We start from the raw sequence: 22,044 nt of genomic DNA, 5'->3' as shown, positions 1-22,044 counted from the left end.
TTTCAAGTTAGTGTTTTCGTTTTCTTTGGATAAATACCCACAAGTGGAATTGCTGGATCATATGTCAGTTCTATTTTTAACTTTTTGAGGAGCCTCCACTTTACTTTCCATAGTGGCTACACCAATTTACATTCCCACAAAGTGCACAAGGGTTCCCTTTTCTCCACATCCTCACTAATACCTGTTATTTCTAGTCTTTTTGATAATAGGCATTCTAACAGGTGTGAGGTAATGTCTCATTGTGGTTTTGATTTGCATTTCCCTGATGATTAGAGACGTCGAGCACCTTTTCATGTACTTCTTGGCCATCTGTATGTCTTCTTTGGCAAAATGTCTATTCAGATCTTCTGCCCATTTTTTAATCAGATTGTTTTTTTGCTCTTGAGTTATATGAGTTATTTATATATTTTGAATATTAGCCTCTTACTAGATACATGATCTGCAATTATTTTCTCCCATTCTGTAGGTTGCCTTTTCATTCTGTTGACGGTTTTCTTTGCTGTGCAGAAGTTTCAGTTTGACGTAGTCCGACTTATTGATTTCTGCTTTTGTTGCTTTTGATTTTGATGTTAGGACTCTGCTATTTAAAATGGGAATTCTATCTCTCCCTTTGCAGAAGAAAGAAAGGAACAAGCTTTGGGCACTCATAATCAAAGTCATCTATTTAACTTTTCAACTGTATACTGTCCATAATTCTAGCCTCTGCCATCACTTAGTGTAAGGGACAAACTAAACACATTTGCAGTGAAGAATATATGTAAAGAATCAAACACCTCACATTTAGTCTAAGTCCTGGGGTGGGCAGAAAAGGGGGGGAGCAAGTTGTAAGAAAAGAATTTGGTGTATTAAAAAGTCATAATTCTATAATATTTTAAACGAAATGCAATATTGTTTCATTACCTGGTAATTAGTCACTCAAGCCTTGTTAAAGATAAGTTTCCCACTACAGGCCTTTAAATAAAGGACCTGTTCTGATAATTAGATGGTAATTTCTAAAACTCAGAAGGAGAATGATGTCAGCATCATGGTGGCGTGGGACATTCCTCTTTTACCCTCCTTCTTAAACAACAAATTAGACACCCATCTGCGAACAGAAGCACCTTTGTGAGTATGTGGGATCTAGCACCGTACGCAGAGGGACCCAGGAGGAGCCTTGCCCTCCTGTGCATCTAGTACTAAACAGACAGAACGTGGTGAGGGCTGCAGAGCCAGCAAACCTGCCCAGACCCCTTTTGCCGCAGTTGGGAAAGAATCTGGAGATTACTAAACTGGGGAGACACCCACACTCAAGAGAGAATTTGCATAAGTCTAGCCTTCCTGAGGAGAGATTCCAGTGTACCATTAAAGCAAAACGAAAACAAGTTTGGTCACAGCAGAAGCAGTGGTAAGAGGAACTCCCGGCATCGTACCCCCTCCGCCCCCCTACCCCCACCAGGAAACCCTGCAGGGGGCTGAACTATCCTGCTGCAGCGACCTCTCCCACACGGCGTAAAGGATAACGGTGAGCGAGTGCCTGGCCACCACAGTTGTGTGGGATGAGGCTGGAGAAACTCTTTTTTCTCCAGGAGGACCCAGAGTACTGAGGCAGGACCTCCATGACCAGGGGGAGTGAAGACATTGGGAAAGAGGCAGATAAGAACTTCAAAGGACATTAAAGGGATGCAGTTCCTGCTGACTGCCCTTAGCAGGAAGTCCACCCATGAGCCTCTTTAAGTACCACACCCAGGGATCTCTGTCGGAGCCTGTGGGCACCCCCAACAGCCTGAGTACTAAACGCACACTTCTCCCACTCTGTGGCTGACTCCTTGTGTGCGCCTCTGTGTGTGGTGGTGAGAGAAATCTCTGGTGGACAGGCAGCATGCTCGGAAGACAGGCCACAGTCTATGCACAAGGGAGAAACCACAAACTTGAGCTATAGCTCCACCTTCTAGGAAAGAAAGAGAGGCTTCCAGTAGCCAGCATGGTGAGTTCTAAGAACCAAAGAAGACAGAAAAGGGGCTGGCCTTGTGGCATAGTGGTTAAGTTCATGTACTCCACTCCAGCAGAGGTTTGGATCCCAGGCGCGGACCTACACACCACTCGTCAAGCCACCACACTATGGTGGCAACTCACAAAAAATAGAGGAAGATTGGCACGGATATTAACTCAGCTATAATCTTCCTCAAGCAAAAAGAGGAAGATTGGCAACAGATGTTAGTTCATGGCCAATTTTCCTCACCAAAAACAAAAAACACCAAAAACAAAGAAGACAGAAAAGTTTGAGAGTTCCACCACAAGAGGGAGCAAGAAGAGTGCAACAGGTGTACCCATACAAAGACAGAGAATACTGCAGATAGTAACAATACCATCCAACAGAATACCCCATCTGGAGGCAACTAGTAAAGACTTAAGGAGACGTCTGCTGCTTCAAGCACAAAAGCAGCAACACAAAACTATAAGAAACAGGAAAAATCAAAGAAACATCCCATCACAAAGACAAAATAATAATTCTCCAATAACCAAGCTCAAAGACATGAAATTTGTGATCTAGCTGATAAAGAATTCAAAATAGTTGTTTCGAAGAAACTCAGTGAGCCACAGAAAACTTAGAAAGACGATTCATCAAAATCTCAAAAGAAATACATGACCAAAATGAGATTTTTACCAAAGAGATAGAAATCATATAAGGAACTAAACAGAAATTCCAGAGCTGAAGAACTCAATGAATGAAATGAAAAATACAATAAAGAGCATATGCAGCAGAGAAGAGCAAATGGAAGACAGAATAAGTGAGCTAGAGGACAGGAATTCTGAAGTAACCCAGTTAGAGAAGAACAAATGAAAAAGAGTGAAGAAAGCCCACGTGACCTAAAGGATCCCATCAAAAGAACAAATATTAGAAAGATCGGGATTCCAGAAGGAGAAAACAGGGGGGAGGGAAGAGAAAATTAAAGAATAGCTGAGAATTTCCAAAATCTGGGGAGAAAACTGGACATCCAATTTCATGAACCTAACAGATCACCCTATTCTCTCAATGCAAAAAAAAAGACCTTCTCCAGGACATATAATAATGAAACTGTCAAAAATCAAGGATAGAGAGTGGAATGACATATTCAAAGTGTTGAAAGAAAAAAGCTGCCAGCCAAGAATACTCTATCCAGCCATTATCCCTCAGATATGAAAGAGAAATAAAGAATTCCCAGACAAACAAAAACTGAGGGAGTTCACACCACTAGACCTGCACTGCAAGAAATGCTGAAAGTTCTTCCAGCTAAAATGAAAAGACGCTAATCAGCAACTTACAACAATACAACAATATGACACACTGGTAACGGTAAATATACAGTCAGACTTAGAAAAGTAAATATGTAATAGGATGGTGTGTTAACCATTTAACTATAGTATAAAGGTCAAAAGAAACGAGCATTAAAAATAATTACAGCTACTCTAACTTGTTCATGAATGCACTGTATAAAAAGGTAAATAACGACATCAAAAATATAAAAGGTAGGGAGTAAAAGGGTGAAGCTTTTGTAGATGATCTAAGTTAAGTAGCTATCAGCTTAAAAGGAACTGTTTCATCTATGAAGTGTTTTATGTAAGCCTCACAGTACTGCCATTCAAAAACCTAGAGCAGATGCATAGAAGTTAAAGGGGAAATAGAGCATATGACCACGGAAAATCGCCAGTTTACAAAGGGAAGCAGAGATGGAGGGAAAAAGAAACAATGGAAACACAAAACAACCAGAAAACAATTAATAAGATGGCATTAGTAAGTCTTCACATATCAACAGTAACTCTAAATGTAAATGGATTGAGCTCATCAATCAAAAGGCACAGAGTAGCTGGGTGGATAAAAAAAAAAATAAGACCCAACTATATACTACCTACAAGAGACTCATTTCAGCTTTAAGGACACACATAGACTGAAAGTGAAGGGATGGAAAAAGACAGTCTATGCAAGTGAAACCAAAAGAAAGTGGGGGTAGCCAAACTCACAGCAGACAAAACAGACTTGAAGGCAAAAATGGTAATAAATGACAAAGAAAGTCATTATATAATGACATAGGGGTCAATTCATTTAAGAAGATCTAATAATCATAAATCATAAATATATACACACTTAACATTGGAGCACCTCAATATATTAAGCAAATACAAACAGATCTGAAGGGAGAAACAGATAAAATAATAATAGTAGGGCACTTCAATACCCCTTTCAGCAATGGATAGATCATCCAGACAGATAATCCACAAGGAAACAATGGTCTTGAACCATACATTAGACCAAGTGGACCTAACAGACACTTACAGAACATTCCATCCACTAGAAGCAGAATACACATTCTTCTCAAGTGCACGAGAAACATTCTCCAGGGTAGACCATATGATAGGATACAAAACAAGTCTTAGCAAATTTAAGAAGACTGAAATCACACCAAGTATCTCTTCTAACCACAACAGTATGAAACTAGAATCAACAAGAGGAAAGCTGGAAAATCTACAAGTATGTGGAAATTAAACAACATGCTCTTGAATAACTGATGTGTCAAAGAACTCAAAAGCAAAATCAAAAAATATCTTAAAACAAATGAAAATGGAAACACAATATACCAAAACCTATGGGATGCTGCAAAAGCAGCTTTGAGAGGGACGTTTACAGTGATAAATGTACGTGGCAAGAAAACAGAAAGATCTCTCAAATAAATAACCTAACTTTACACCTCAAAGAAATAGAAAAAGAAGAACAAAATAAGCCGAAAGTTAGCAGAAAGAAGGAAACAGCAAAGATCAGAGAAGAAAAAATGAAAGAGACCAGAAAAATAGACAAAAATCAATGAAGCTAAGAGCTGTTTTTTTAAAAAGATAACCAAAATTGACAAATCTGTAGCTAGATTAAGAAAAAAAGACTCAAGTAAACAAAATCAGAAATTAGAGAGGAGACATTTCAACTTATACTACAAAAATACAAGGATTCATAAAAGACTACTATGAACAATTATATGTCAACAAATTGGATAACCCAGGAGAAATGGATAAATTCCTAGAAACATACAACCTACCAAAATTGAATCAGGAAGAAACAGAAAATCAGAATAGACCATTAATGAGTAAGGAGATTAAATCAGTGATCAAAAATTTCCAAACACAGAAAAGCCCAGGACCAGACAACTTTACTGGTGAATTCTACCAAACATTTAAAAAAGAATTAATGCCAATCCTTCTCAAGCTCTTCTAAAAAACTACAGAGGAGGGAACACTTCCAAATTCATTTTATGAGGAAAGCATTATCCTAATACTAAAGGCAGAAGACAACACTACAAGAAAAAAAAATTATAGACCAGTATTCCTGATGAATATATATGCAAAAATTCTCAACAATATATCAGCAAACCAAATTCAACAACACAGTATAAGGATTATACATCATGACCTAGGAGGATTTATTCCTGAGAGGCAAGGATGGTTCAACATGCACAAATCAATCAATCTGATACATCATATTAATAGAATGAAAGATAAAAATCATATTATTAATACAATAGGGGCAGAAAAAGCATCTGACAAAATACAACACCCTTTCATGAGTAAAACTCTGAATAAATAGGGTATGGAAGGAACATACATCAACATAATAAAGCCCACATACAACATACCCAGAGTTAACTGATGTTAACAACAGTTAACATCATACTCAATGGTGAAAAACTGAAAAGCTTTTGCTCTAAGATCAAGAACAAGACGAGGGTGCTCACTCTCACCACTCCTATTCCACACAGTATTGGAAGTCCTAGCTAGAGCATTTAGGCAAGACAAAGAAATAAAAAGCATGCAAATTGGAAAGAAAGAAGCAAAACTGTCATTATTTGCAGATGATATGATCTTAAACAGAGAAAATCCTAAAGACTCAACTAAAAAACTGTTGGAACTAATCAACAATTCAGTAAACTTGCAGGATATAAAATCAACAGACAGAAATTAGCTGTGTTTCTGTATGAAACATCTAAAAACAAAATAAACTATCTCATTTACAACAGCATCAAAAACAATAAAATACTTAGGAATGAATTTAACCAACAAAGTGAAAGATTTGTACAATGAAAATGACAAGATCTTGATGAAAGTAACTAAAGACACAAACGAATGGAAAGATATCTCATGTTCATGGATTGAAAAAATTCCTATTGCGAAAATGTCCATATTACCCAAAGTCATCTATAGATTCGATGCAATCCCTATCAAAAGGCCAAGGGCATTTTTCACAGAAATAGAAACACAATCCTAAAATTTGTATGGAACCACAAAAGACCCTGAATAGCCAAAGCAATCAAGAAAAAAAAGCCAGAGGCATCACACTTCCTGATTTCAATCTATACTGCAAAGCTAGAGTAATTAAAACAGTATGGTACTCACATAAAAACAGACACAGAGACCTATGGAATAGAATAGAGACTCCAGAAATAAATCCCTGCTTATATGGTCACCTAATATTTGACAAGGGAGCCAAGAACCCTCAATGGGGAAAGCATAGTCTCCTCAACTAATGGTGCTGGGATAATCACATGTAGAAAAATGAAAATGGACCCCTATCTTACACCACTCACAAAAACTAACTCGAAATGAATTAAAGACCTAAATGTAAGACCTGATACCATAAAACTCCTAGAAGAAAATATAAGGAAAAAACTCCATGATGCTGAACTGGGCAATGGTTTTTTGGATATAACAAAAAGCACAAGCAACTAAAGCAAAAATGAATAAGTGGAATTATATTAGACTAAAAACCTTCTGCCCAGCAAAAGAAACAATCAACACAATGAAAAGGCAACCTACAGAATGGGAGAAAATATTTGCAAATGATGTATCAGATAAGGTGTTAATATCCAAAATATATGAAGAACTTATACAAATCAATAACCAAAAACCAACAAATAATCCAATTAAAAAATGGGCAGAATGGGGCCAGCCCAGTGGCGCAGCGGTTAAGTTCTTATGTTCTGCTTCGGTGGCCTGGGGTTCACCGGTTCGGATCCCGGGTGCGGACATGTCACCGCTTGGCAAGCCATGCTGTGGTAGGCTCTACATATAAAACAGAGGAAGATGGGCACGGATGTTAGCTCAGGGCCAGTCTTCCTCAGCAAAAAGAGGAGGATTGGTAGCAGATGTTAGCTCAGGGCTAATCTTCCTCAAAAAAAAATAGAAAAAAAAAAAAACGGGCAGAAGAGGGGCTGGCCCCGTGGCCGAGTGGTTAAGTTCATGTGCTCCACTTTGGCAGCCCAGGGTTTCGGCGGTTCAGATCCTGGGTGCAGACCTAGAACTGCTCATCAGGCTGTGCTGAGGCAGTGTCCCACACAGCACAACCAGGAGGACCTGCAACTAGAACATACAACTATGTACTGGGGAGCTTTGGGGCCTGGAGGGTTTAACAGAGCGGGGGTGGAAGGGAAAGGAGGGGGGAAGGAGGAGGAAGAGGGGGGAAGGGGAGGAGGACGGGGGGGGGGATGAAATTAAACAGACATTTTGCCAAAGAAGATATCCAAATGGCCAAGAGGTACATGAAAATATGCTCAACATCATTAATCCTCAGGGAAATGCAAATCAAAACCACAATGAGACAGCACTTCCCAGCTGTTAAAATGGCTATCATCAGGAAGGCAAGAGATTAGTGTTGGAGATAATGTGTAAGCAAGAGACTGCATATAGCTCTTTGAATCCTTGTTTTCATTCCTTTGGCTAAATACCCAGAAGTAGAATTGCTGGATAATTTGGTAGCTCTATTTTTAATTTTTTGAGGAACCTCCATGTTGATTTCCATCATGGCTGAACCAATTTACATTCCCACCAACCATGCACAAGGGTTCCCTTATCTCCACATTCTCTCCGACGACTGAAATCTAACTGTCTCTCCGATAACTGAAAATGCTAACATAAAAATACTAACCTTTTTCTACAGATGTACAGAGAAGCATTATTTTTAGTTAACATCTGTAGCCACTGTTAAAAAGAATTTGTTGGGGCCAACCCCGGTGGCATAGTGGTTAAGTTTGCATACTCTGCTTCAGCAACCTGGAGTTCATGGGTTCAGATCCCGAGCATGTACCGACACACGGCTCATCAAGCCATGCTGTGGTGGCACCCCACACACAAAACAGAGGAAGACTGGCACAGATGTTAGCTTAGGGCCATAAAAGAGGAAGATTGGCAACAGATGTTAGCTCAGAGCCAACAATGTGTTGCTTTTGGCATCTTCTCTTTGGCTCTTGAGGGTTCCTAAACCTCAGCTCAAAAATGACAGTTCCACTCTTTCTGGCTACAGAGCAGGGTAGCAGAGATTGTGATATTACCCATAAGCTTAAAAAGGTTTTTTCTGTGTGCTTTCCTTGGAGACCTGTTACATCAGCTACATAGGGTTTAGAGGCCCTATTTCTTTTCATAGCACATAGCTGAGCCCAGGAGAGCTGATGTGCATGAATTTATGAGCCAGACAATAGCACCAGCTATATTCTGATTTCAGGGACTCTGTCTGTCCCGTAAAGTAAGCACCAGGTCCAGATGGTTCTCCTAGCAAATTCTGCCAAACACCTAGGAATCACATAACTCCAATTTTACATAATAAATTTCTCTGAGAATAAAAAAAAGAGAGAACATATCCCACCTTATTTTATGAAGCCAGTATAAAGTGTAACTTTGATATCCAAACCAGATAAGGATATAGGGAAAAGGAAAATCATAGATTATTCTTAGTCAGGAATAAACATGAAAGCAGTAGTAAATATTAGCACACTGAATCAACCAATACATACATTTTAAAAATACAGTATGACTAAGTTGGTATGCAATAGTGGTTTATGGTAATAAAATCTATTGGTTTAATTCACCATATTTACAAATTAAAAGGGAAAAAACATTATTTCAATAGGTTCAAAACAGTATTAAATACAATTCAGCACCTATTCATGACAAAAAGCTTAGCGTATTATCCTGACAAAGCTATGTAAAGTAAACAAACAAACGAAAACCTTAACAGCAGAACTGTAAAACCATTCCCTTTAAAACAAGGAACTAGACAAGGATGTCTGCTACGACCAGCTGTTATCCCCCCAAAACACGCTGAAGTCCGAACTCCCAGTACCCGTGGCTATGACCTTATGGGGAAATAGGGTCCCTGCAGATGACCAAGTTAAGACGAGGTCACGAGGGTGGGCACTAATCCAATACGACTGGAATCCTTATAAAAAGGGGAAATTTGGACACGGACACACCAAGAGGAAAGACATGTGAAGACACAGGGAGAAGACAGCCAGCTGTAAGCCAATGATCGCCTGAGGCTGCCGGGAGCTGAGGGTGGCCTGGAACAGAGTCTCCCCCAGCGCCCTCAGAAGGGACCAGCCCTGCTGACACTGGATCTCAGACCGCCACACTCCAACACCGAGAGACAATAAATACGTGTTGTTTAAGCCGCCCAGGTTGTGGTGCTTTGGCACAGCAGCCCTAGCAAACCAGCACACAGTCTCTATTGAACACTGGGCTGGAGTCTCTGCCCATTGAAAAAGCAGAGTAGTTACAACGAACTGAAAAAACAAAGACACAGAGCCATAGTTATTCACAGATGGCATTACCATTTGCACGGACACTCATAAATAAGCTATTAGAATTAATAAAAATTTAGAAATATTCTTTAATTTTTAAAAATCAATATACCAAAGTAATCTGCATTTCTACCCACAAACAACAAACAGAAACTTTAATCTTAAAAAAAGACATTTATAATAGTATAAAAAAATTAAGTATGAAGGAATTATCAAACAAAGATGTATAAGATCTTTGTGGAGAAAATCATAAAATCTTATTACTAGACATTAAAGGAGACCTAAATTATAATCCCAGCAGATTTTCTTCAGAAGTTGACAAGCTGGTTTTAAAATTTAAATGGAAATCAAAGTACCTAGAATTGTCAAAACAATCTTGAAAAGGAAGGACAAAGTTGAAGGACCTACACTGATTTCAGAAATTGCTATAAAATTGCAGTAATTAAGACATGAGGATAGATAAACAGATCAACGGACTAGAAGAGAAAGTCCAAAATTAGACCCACACATATACATTCCACTAGTTCTTGACAAAGGCACCAGTGCAACTCAATGGGGAAAGGAAAGTCATTTCAATAAATGGTGCTGGGAACAACTGGATAACCTTACAGGGGAAATAATTAACTTTATCCCTTCCTCACACCATATTCAAAAATTAATTTGAGATGCATCAAATTATTTTAAAATTCAAAGTTAAAACTATAAAGCTTCCAGAAGAAAACAGAATATCTTTGGGAACTTCGGGTACATAAAGATTTCTTAGGATACAAAAAGTGCTAACCATAAAAGAAAAAAGTTGATAAATAGGATTTTATAAAAACTAAAAACTTGTATCCATTGAAAGATACCATTATGGAAATGAAGAGGCAAGCCCCAGACTGGGAGAAAAATTTGCAATATATACCTCTGGCAAAGGGCTCATGTCCAGAATATAAAAAACTCTTACAAACCAATAATGAAAACACACACTTATTTTTAAAATGGGGAAAAGATTTGAAAAGGAAGGTATATGAATGACCAATAAGAACATGAAACAATGTTTACCATCATTCGTTATCTGAGAAAGTTACTTCAAGCCACAATGAGATACCATTTCATTCCTATTAGAATGGCTACAGTGAAAACAACCAACAACACTAAATGTTAATGAGGACGTAAAACAACCAGAAGTCTCACACTTTGTCAGAAGGAGCATAAAATGGTAGCGTTACTTTGGAAATCTGGTGGTTTTTATAAAGTTAAAATGCATTTATCCCATTACCCTACAATTCCACTCTTAATGTTTCCATTTCTCTTGAGTATATACCAATATCCACAGAAAGACTTGTACAAAAATGTGCATAGCAGCCTTACTCATAACAGCCCAAAACAGGAAACATCTCAGTTTTACCCATTTGCACCCACTTAAGTGTAGCGTATTCACACAGTAGAATACAAGTTGGAAATAAAAAGGAGTAACAAATGCTGAAGGCAACATGGCTGAACCTCAAGAACACTGAATGAGAGAAGCCATACGCATCCCGGCTGTCTCCACCTATACGAAGTTCAAAAGAGGCAACCCTACTCGACAGCGATAGAAATCACAACAGTGTTGACTTTGGAGAGAAAGGGGCGACGAAATGGAAAGGGACCCAAGGGAACTTGTGGGTTGACAGAAATAGACTGTATCTTCTCCGAGGTACGGGTTACACAGGCGCGTGGGTTTGTCAAAATTCACTCAAATGTGCACTTAGGTCCTGTGTATTTACCATATCCCAATCATGCTTCAATAAAAAGAAAAATTTCCCCTAGCTGAAGCAGAGAAAAAATGCAATTCCAAGAAAAATTTTAACAAGTACACATGGGTGTGTGTGTGTGTGTAACTCGACCAGCAGATTCTGAAATTCATATGGCAGAGAAGGGCCAAAAAAAGTAAGACAGTTCTGAAAAAAGGTAAAGGACCTTGACTCAACAGGTAACAGTAATATAAAGCTATGGTTATTACGATAATGTGGTACTGGTAGGAGGTGAGACCAAGAGATCACCTATGGGTGTCCAGAAACAGACCACGCACGTACGAAACACTGAAATATGCCAAGAGCGGCACTGTATATCACGGGGCGTACACAGAGCGTATATACGTTTAATCAACAGTGCTGGGACGATGGATATCCACAAAGGAGGAAAAAAAGAATCTAGATTCCTACCTTGTACCATGCATCAAAATTATTCCAGATGAATTTAGATTGTTAAGTATGAAAGCATAACTTTAAAATATTGAGAAGAAAATATGAAAAAATATCTTTTTGCCCTTAGGGTAAGAAAGAATTTCTAAAATAAGTAGTAGGGCCCTTGGGGGCCAGCCTGGTGGCACAGCAGTTAAGTTTGCATGTTCCGCTTCGGCAGCCCGGGGTTCACGGGTTCAGATCCCGGGTGCGGACATAGCACCGCTTGGCACGCCATGCTGTGGCAGGCATCCCACATAGAAAGTGGAGGAAGATGGGCACGGATGTTAGCTCAGGGCCAGGCTTCCTCAGCAAAAAGAGGAGGATTGGCAGAAGTTAGCTTAGGGCTAATCTGCCTCAAAAAAAAAAAAAGTAAAACCTCTTTTCTTCGAAAGATACCATACAGCAAGTGAAAAGAGGAAAATATGGGGACGGGGGAAGACAATAACATCATGTATCTGACAAAAAACATACGTGGATGATACAGGGGACTCCTACAGAAAGCAAACAACAATAATCTAACCGAAGAACGGGCAGAATACAGAAACAGGCTTCCCACAGAACAGGAAACAGGAATGGCCAACAGACACGGGAGGATGCTCAGCTTGACTAAGCATCTGGAATTGCAAACTACACTACAATGAAACTCTTCACACCCACTAAGCTGACAAAATGTTTGACGTGTGATGACACGAGGTGTTTGCAAGGACACAGAGCAATGAAAACTCTCCCCACGGCTGGTGGAAGCTCCCCAAGCGCCAAGACCACTCTGGCGTTCTCCAGGAAGCCCGTGACATTGCTGAGCAAGCACGCATGCCCTACAGAATTCATGTTCACCAGGGCACAAGCAGGCAAGTCGGCAGCAATCTTGTGACAGATAAAGGAGAACTGGAAACAACTCAACTTTCCTCAACAGGATGGACCACCATAGAGACGAGAGAACGGACACAGCTACCCACAAGGATGAACGTCAATGCTGAGGGGAAAGTTGCAGAACACTCTAGACTCAAAGATATATAAGGCTTTCCAAGACCAAAAACATGAAAATCCAACTAACATAATATTCAGGGTTTCAGCCACAAAGTTAAATGATAAAGGAAAGTAAGAGAGTGACGCACACAATGCAGGGTGGGCAGGACCAGGAGGGGACGACGCCAGACTTCTAAGGTGTTAGCAGCGTTCTGTTTCTTAAGCTGCAGTTTCTTTTATTATTCTTCCCTACAGCTCACACAGACTATAGATATTCTCATAAATGTATTCATTAAAAGTAGATATATATGTAAAAATAAAATTCTACTCGTTTCCCCAAACCAGCTTACCCCGGAAATAAATAGAGAATGTCAATTTAATAATCTTGGTAGGATTCACAAAATGCATGTTCCTTGTTTAAAATTTCATTTAATGGAAACATTTACCATTTACATAAGAGATTTACTTGTAATTTCTTAGTTCATCTAAAACCAATGCTTAGTTTACACTGTATCCATATTTACAAAGCCCAATATCAGGCATCCGATCAATTCTTTCCATAAATCCCCCTGGATTATTAGAAGATGGAGGAAGACACCGACATGGGGTAGAACACCCAGGAGGGCAAGTGTCCTGCTTGGGGTCGGGGCTGCTGCTTCCAAGAGGCCAGGCTCTTACGCCCTGGACCTCCACCTGGCTGCAGCTTCCTCGGCAGCTTCCAAGGCCATAGGAGTATCTGCACACTATTCAACCAGTGCAGGACTGGTGGTACTAACTGCCCTGCTGCCCTTTGCATTTTTCTGTACTCAATCTCACCAAAGCCAGGCCTCATAAAAAAAGCCACAGCAGAAAGAACATGGAATAATAGCAATGTTCAAAGTAGACAGATTGTCTAGACGTAGAAAGAGGCTTGTAGATCCAATGTTATAAGATTAAAAGTATATATATATATAGACTCCTGATCCGAGCCAGAAATAACTATATTCTGCTAAAAGAATGCTATGACAAAGTAGCATTTATTAAGATGGGATCCTTACCGGTAATTACTGTTCTTGAACCAAAGAATGACACTCTGTTATCTCCTGTCACAGAATGTGCACACAATATGACAGCAACCTTAATCAAGATGGGCATGGTGTCCTATGTGGCAGCAAAAATCTCACATTTGAGAATTACATCAACACTTTAAAATCAAACAAACTCTTTAGAGCCCTAAGAGTGCAGCTATGTGGGCACGAGAGATTCACCACTTCGGAGGAGAGAAACCCAAAAACCCATCAATGGGTATCACAGCCCTGTAACAGGAGGCCCTTCCCCACAGACAAACTAAAGATTACTTCTTCACCTGGGCACTTTTAAAATGACACTCGACCTAAAGTTAGATTTGCTACTGTCTCACTTTACATTAAATTTTTTTTCTTCAGTTCTGATAGTCCATTATAAGTGTATAGAGATCAAATGGTCATTCTAATGTTTGGCCCAAAGCCAGGAGAGATGCAAAGTCAATACACGAAGATGGGAAGGAACACGGACCTTACACCTCAAACATCCCGTCATTACCCTCCTTCAAACACTCCAGAAAGTACGCCACTGCCTAAAGGACATCTGCACTCCGCAAAAACGTGAAGCCCCTAAAAGTCCAACCTCAGCCAACCTTTCCTCTCTTATTTATAAAGAGAAGTTACAGCTCTTAACCTATTCATGTTATTTCACATTAGTCACTTCTTGTGTTACCCACATTCAGTTATGAATTCTTGAATTAGCTAGCCGCTTGAGTTCGAAAGAGCCAGTCTCTAATCCTGCAAGAGTCCAAGGCACTCTACAAGCCGACCAGCTGTCAAGAGCGATCCTGAACCAAAACTACTCCCTGGGCACCTTTTCAAGGGACCGAAACTGTAAGTCAGAAAACAGTGATCGTTAACTGCAATGGTTCGATTGAATGTAACAGCAACAGTCCCTAAAGTGAAAAACACTGCCTCATTCTCACCTGCCTACTGCGTGGCCTCTGCATATGGAAGGGGGGGGGGGGGTCAGGCTGGTGTCAGAAGTGGGCGTGGGGAGGACTGCGCAGGCCCACCCGTAACCCGTGCTGATGGCCCATCACAGGCACTCGGGCACTCAGAGTCAGTGCTTGCTTGCTTTGCATCATCCCATGATTTGCAGTATTTCTATAAATACAATGACTTTTTTAAAAGTTTGTATTTCGTCATCTTAATAACGGACTTTCCCTTTATAGAAAAAAAATGTTCCTTAAGGTTTTCAATTAACCTGGGTAAACATATTTATTAAGACCCTGAAGCCACAGACAGATACCAATATGCATTACAGGGGACAATCTTTGAGAAAACGGAATATGTCAGTTCTAAAAACCAGACCTACAAGGGAATTAACAAAAGTTGTCACATATTCTGACGCTCGTGGGAAGGGCCGAGAAGAACGCAGACACTCCCAAGCTTCATCAGCCGTTTTCAGCTCCATGTCAGCGGGTTACTATGTTGGTCCCATAGGATGGGGGGGAGGAAGCTAAAGCGCAGAGGACAGAGCGGAGAGATGACTTCATCCTGCGAAGAGGAGGGGCCAGAACGCAGTGCTCTGAACACAGCAGAACACTCTCCTCACTCCCTGTGTTGTTTTAGGCTGGTCCCGAGAGATGTGCAGGGGACGAAAACTTAGAAGCAAGCGCAGGACCCAGCAAGGAGGCTGACCTGCTATCTGGATTGGGACAGCCCAGAAAAGTCAGGTGTGCATTCAGTGGGACGAGGGCGTGCGCTGGCATCGGCCTGGCTCAGGCCAGCTTGCTAAATAAAGCAGAAGCAGTGTGGACAGTTCCCAAGGGGCCTGCCGCCCAGGGTCCAGCCTCTGTGTTTGCACCCCCGTGGCCCCAAGCACAAACTCTGACCTTCCCATGGATGAATAACCAAATCACAGGGCTCAAAATTCTTTACTGGGTAAGAAGAGGCAAACCTTGCTGGCAAAAGTTCTTCCCTGCAGGCCACCTTCAGACGCTCTCTTTGTACTAACTTAGCACAATGAAATGGTAACCGATGTCCTCTACTAAAATCCAACGGCCGAACACCTCCACTTCCCAGGGAGGACTCCACAGGTGCTCTGCCCATCACCTTCACAGTCTACGGAAAGAACACATTCAACAAAACCACACCAGTGCCTCAAAACTTCAGTTCGACCTCAAAGACGAGTATTGCTAGCTTTATGGGCTGATTAGCTCTTTTCTTAGGATATAAACTGAATCTAACTACAATCGACATCATCTCAAGATCAAGAAAAGCATGAGCTGTCTTAGTGACCACTCTAAAGTCAGATAAGAGGTGATACTGATATACGACCTAAAGGCTCAGTGGTCCCAAGTATAATTCTGTGTGTGTGATAAGAAGGCTTGAAATTTTTGTTTTTTAAAGCGCAGTTGGCTTCTTGGGAAAAAAATCTCTCCTAAATCCTCAAGGAAAAGGAATAGCGTAATTGGGGGACTGGGCCTGTGGAAACAAAACAGAAACATGACGGGAACAAGACGACATTTATGTCCCAGCCCACCAGGGGCAAGGGCGCGGGACTCTCTTCCTGGGGCCCGGGCCCCAGCGGAGTTTCATCAGAGCTGCTCCTGCTGTTGCGGGGGGGGGCATGGAATGCATCCCAACATCAAATTAAAATGTCATCAAGGCATGTCGCCACTGTGGTATTCCTGACAAAATCTATCACCACGACCTAATCACAAGAAAAGGCCATGCAAACGCAAACTGAGGGACAGTCCACAAAGACCTGAGTCTCTTCAAGAGGGTGCAGGTCAAGGCAAATGAGGGAAGATGGAGGGCCTGTCATGGACTAGAGATCAAGGAGACCTGACAACAAAATGCAATGCGAGGAAACTGGATCAGAAACAGGACCACGGCACAGAAAAAAGGCATGAGCGGAAAACTGATGACATCGAATAGTCTGTAGTTTGGTTACTAGTACTGATGCTAACTTGCTAGTTTTGATCCCTGTACTACAGTCATACAAGACGTTAGCAACCGGGGAAGCTGGGTCAAGGGCACATGTGAGCCCATACTACTTTGAAGCTCCTCAGTGAGCCCAAAATTACCTCAAAACAGAGAGGTAAAAGAAAAAGATAAATGTAATCACAGTTTACTGGTTTATCATCTTGCCTTAGAGTAATCCAAACACAGCAGAGAGCTGAGAATCTCCTTTTCTAGCAGGAAAGGAGCTTGTTCAGAATGATCTGGGTATCAGTAACCAAAAAGGACAAAACGGAACAGGCCACAAACAACAGTCCAACAGAAAGCCCCCTTAGGCCTCAGGCTCCTAGGGCAAGCTTACCATCCTTTAATTGAGTTACTCTTGAAGGTGACTTTTCTCAAGTTTAGTGTTCTAGCTTAAAATGGCAGATATGAATAGTACCTACAAATTAAGTTTTTTCTCCTGTGAATGCATTTCAAAGGGAGAGTCTGGGACTTGCGCTCATTTGAAAGACTTCCCATAGATGAGCTGAGATGGGACCGGAGTGAACATCAGCGGACTCCTGCTGGGTCCAAAATCTGACAGACAGGAGCCTCAGGAGCAGCCAGCCGGCAAGCGCCTCTGAGATGCACAGAGGGCTTCAGGTGAGCAGAGCTGGGAAAGAGCAGGTCATGAGCCTTCTCAAGGCCCTCCGTAAGGACCACAGCCCCAGAGCGAACCGGGGCCCCTGGGTCAGTACAAGGCAGACGTTCTCAGTGTTAACCCGGGGATCCTGAGTCTAGTGGCTTGGCCACCTGCTTATGATCTTGGGTGAGTCACTTAGAGCCACTAGGCCTGTCACTTGCTTGTAAAGTAGGAATTTGGACTGGACTACATGCTTCTCCAGCACTGTTCTCCAGCTCTTCTGGAGGACAGGGTATCGCAGGGGAGGTAAGACTTCTGGAACGCTCATCGTGTGCCAGATGGCATTAAGTGCTCTCTTCATGCTCACAGTGAGCCTACAAGGTGAGTACTATCATTATTCCATTCTGCAAGAGGTCTAGAAAGGCTGAATGACCCAGAGGGAGCTGAGATTACAACTGAGGCAGCTTGACTCAAGAGCACATGCCCTTAACCACTGAACCACACTGCCTGCCCAGGGTAAAAGCTGCTCCAAGTCTGGATGAAGGATGAGCACCAACTGACTGTGGCCCTGGCCAATGCCTGATGGCCGCCTCTTAATAACTCTGAGCACTGGGTTTGGTCAGATACTGTGCACTCGATATAAATGATTCCCTTTCACTCTCACGATTCCTCTGAGAGGTGGATATTATCACAGACATACAGAGATTTTCAGCAGCTCGCTCGAGGTTACATAGCTACAAGGCAATGAAACAGAGACTTCAACCTCAGTTTCTGTTTCTGACTCCAAGGCCATATTCTTCCCCATCTTTTGATGGAAGGGGCAAGTGTGATTTCAGAGCCTCTCCCAGAATTCAGCCCTCCCGAAGAAAGCACCAACTCCAAACATGAGGCCACTGTGGTGGGGCCTACAGACAACCGTCCTGCCTTCACCCCTCCTAAGGGACCCATGCTATAAGCAGGGCCCTCACTTTCCCATCCTGAGTCTAGAAGAAGAATCCTATTAGTTTCCCTCATGCTACCTCCTTAGGTTTCTGTGCTGCCAAAATGGCTTACCCCTGCTCTATGGCCATAAACGACTTTTGTCACAAACAAATACTTCTCACCAAATGGGGTTCAGCGTCAGCATTCCCTCGCTCAATTTCAGATACGAGTGACACATTTACACATTTCTCCACTAACCTAGTAATCTTATCAAAACAGGATATATATTCACATGACATAAATGATTCTTTCGGAACTGTATCCCCACTGGCCCCACGTCTTCTCTAAATTCCCACAGCCATCTGCCTAATGACTCAATCTTGAAATTTGCCAGCAATCAACAACAAATTTATGGCCTTGTAGCAAAGAAAACTTTTCCCCCTTTGAAAATTAGGACACCACTTGACAATCGTTTCATGTTATCTTTTGCACTCACGTGACAGACATAGCATAGCATAAGACCAGTTACAGCACAATAAACCTGCTTCAATGACCTGAGAGAGCATCTAAAAAAAGAAGAAGAAAAAAAGAAGATAGCTAAAGTCTAACATCTAACTTGCCATCTTGATGTTATCCAGGTACATACCCACATGTAACCATCCACAGTTACATTTAAATACATATATATGTAAATATACATACCTATGTGTATATATACCATAAACAGTATATACACACCACACACCCATGTGTGTATACATATATCTGGGTGTGTCTATCTGTGCACGCATACAGTGTATGTGAGTGGACATAGGTATGCATCCTATGGATCCTCGACTAGAATCATCAACAGGTATAACTGAAGAAGAGATTTAGGAAGGCACGGGGAGGTGAAGAGGAGCAGAGCGGGTGTATGAGTCTCCGAGGTATTTCCTTCCTAACATCTTTCTCAACACCGGACCTTCAAACAGCCACAAAACATTACTGAGCGCCTACTGGATGCCAGGCAACTGTCCTCTTTTACATACATTACTTTTCCTGAATCTTTAATTTACCCAACAGCAGCTCCTTGACTATCAAGAAAAGCCCTTGATCTCAAACCATCTGTAAGATTTCACAACACGCTCAATGACTGCCCCTGCTCTTCTGCACGAAGCACTCAAGTTCGTTTGGGGTAACTGCAAATTAACTTGCTACTTCTACATTCATTTAGTAGTTATGTATTTTTTAATAAAGAAAAACGGGTTAGGTTTGCCACAGAGGAGATGAGTTGTAAAATAAGGGCCAAATTATTCGGCAGTGTCCAAACACCTGGCTGCCACAGATGATTACTTTAACGTATTTCTAATGAGGACTGGATTCAGACCAAGATGAAGATGCTTAACCCATTAAGCAAAATTTCCTCGAGTTTTCTTAAAGGATCACAAATTTTTACTACTAGCATGAAGGAATGAGCCACAATAACTACTTTTTGTTTCTTAACAGCAATGCTAGCTGCAAATTAGGCCTAGAAAATTTAGTGTTTTTTTCAACAGTGAGCTCTGTACTTTTAAGACTTGTCAAGTGGAGCTGCCTGATGGAAGAATGGGCCCTTACAAATCCCTGTTGCTGGAGGGTTAGGCAGAGGCTGAAGCGCACTGGGAGCCTGCAGGGGTGGACAAGTTGCCCCAACTCTAGGACCAGAGAACTGCTGCCCATGGTCATGAGTCGAGGAGAAAAGGCAGAGTGCATGCAGGTGACGGTGTTACCGCGCGTCTCCCCCCACACCTTTGTAACACGTACACCGTGAGGTGTACAGCAAACTTGAACTGAGAACCCACAAGGACCGAACTCCAGAGCAGAGCATTCACTGGTAGCAACCACTCTGAGCATAAAAGCACTGACTTTACAGAGCCCACCATCCTCATTTATATTTATTAATACTTTATCAAGCACCCACTGAGTGCCAGGCCCTGTGCCAAATGCTACTTTCCTTATCAGGATGCATGTATCTTTTCTAACGTTACCCCTATTTTGATTGAGGAAATTGAGACTCAGAATGTGCGGTAAACTACCCAAAGCTCACAGTTAGGCGGTGGCAGGGTCAGGGTGTGAACCCACAGCCCCACGCTCATCACCACCTAGGAGCAGCACTGCCCCCATTTCAGAGATGAACTGGGGCCTGGGAAGGGCCAGCTGCAGACAGTTCTAGGGGATTCTGGTCAGTGCTCTTTGTAGCATAAACACGAAAGAGCCGCTTCCATGACTGCTGAGACTGCTTGTCTGGCAGAAATGGAAGGAAAAAGAAAAGGAAGCAGCGGGCCAGATGTTCCTCTCTAAATGCCTACAGTGCTGGGAGCCCTCAGTTGTCCACCAGCTTCCGGCTGGCCAAGAGAGATAAGAGGGCCCACGAGGAGGACGCAGTGGGCATTGGCAGGCCCTCCAGTCCTCAGTTCTGACTTCAAGTAAGCCACCTGACGCTGCAGCAGGACCCTCCTCCCACACCTGTCTCAGCGCCTTAACCTGTCCCTCCAATCTCCTGCAGCTGCCTTCCCTCCGCATGGACAGGGGCCTGCCCATCAGCACTTCACCAAGGGTTAAACCCGCTGGGATAGGTTCTGGCCCCAACACCCAATCCAGTCCATTTGCATTAAGAAGCACTGTGTAAACCCTCATTTCCAGCAGCCGGGGAGGGCTCCCAGAGTGGCCCGGGTGCTTTGTGAGGGTCACCCAACAGCCCTTCCGCAGAAGCAATGACAGGTGCCGATAACTGGAGACTACAGCTTCTGTGTTTAAAGTCATCCCCATATAACACACAGGCGGCAAGCGGGAAACCCAACTTCACCCGCACCTCCAGAAAGCAATGGAAAGGAAAAATCCCATGGTGGTAGCAGCCGCCAACCGTTGATCTGGGCTGATAAGGGGCGAGGTCTCTTCCCTCCTCCCCAACACAGCCCTGCCCAGTCTCCCAGTTGAGAGCAACAATTCCGGCCCGAATGTGACCCGGAATCTGAGTTCTCAAATCCCAAGCGCTCCAGGAAACACCAATTTCAGCGACCAAACCATTCCACACCCGGGTGGGGGCAAGGGGCCCAGGGTGAGGTCCTTCTGGGCCCGTCCCTCCATAAAACCAAAAGCCTCCCCCAAACAGGGACTACTCCGATCTTCCCCTGCCCCAAACACACACCCACTCACACCCGCTCCCTCCTCACACGACAAGCCACCCACCCCTGCGCAAGCCACCAAGCCCCCGGCCCCCACGCCGGCACACCTGCCCGGGTCCGCCCGGCGCCCGCCTCTCCGCTCCCGCCGGTGCACGCACACCTGCGCGCCCGCCGGCCCCGCCCGGCCCTCGCACTCACCCGCGCGGCGCCCGCCGCCCGCCTCCGCCGCCCCGCGCCGGCCCTGCGGCCTGGGCCCGCGCCGCCGCCGCCGCCGCCCCGCGCCGGCCCGCCGCTCCTGGCTGGCCCGGCCCCGCCGCCGCCGCTTCCCGTCACGTGGGGCGGCCGCCCAGCGCCGCGGAGGGCGGGAGCGCGGTGCGCCGCGGGCCCGCCCCGTGCCCGGCCCGGGGGACACCCCTCCTGCCTCGGCGCCCTCCCGCCCACGGGATCCCAGGAGCGCCCGCCCGCTGCGGCGGCCGGAGGGTGGAACGAGCCGATTCCTTCGAGCGCTTCGAACAGCGCCTGGCGCCGGCGGGTGCCCGTGAGTGGCAGTGACGACTGCTGTCCTTACTGTTTCCTCCTCTCGCGCCCGCTGGCAGGGCTTCGTGAACACCCGGGCCGGGCCCGATCGCCCGCCGCTCTATT

General features: G+C 43.4%; 1 protein-coding gene across 1 annotated transcript in view; it reads right to left on the bottom strand.

Moving 5' to 3' along the window:
- Positions 1–21,739, bottom strand: part of TGFBRAP1 (transforming growth factor beta receptor associated protein 1) — a 75,168-nt gene extending 53,429 nt beyond the window's left edge. Inside the window, exon 1 of the mRNA XM_070573371.1 lies at positions 21,601–21,739. The gene's annotated coding sequence lies outside the window, so the exon portion shown is untranslated. The remainder of the gene's footprint in view (positions 1–21,600) is intronic.
- Positions 21,740–22,044: the final 305 nt, after the last annotated feature.

The sequence above is a fragment of the Equus przewalskii genome, chromosome 14 (assembly GCF_037783145.1).
Source record: "Equus przewalskii isolate Varuska chromosome 14, EquPr2, whole genome shotgun sequence".
In the NCBI taxonomy this organism is placed as follows: Eukaryota; Metazoa; Chordata; class Mammalia; order Perissodactyla; family Equidae; genus Equus; species Equus przewalskii.
The sequence above is the reverse complement of the archived record's forward strand: the minus strand, read 5'-3'. Positions and strand labels throughout refer to the sequence as shown.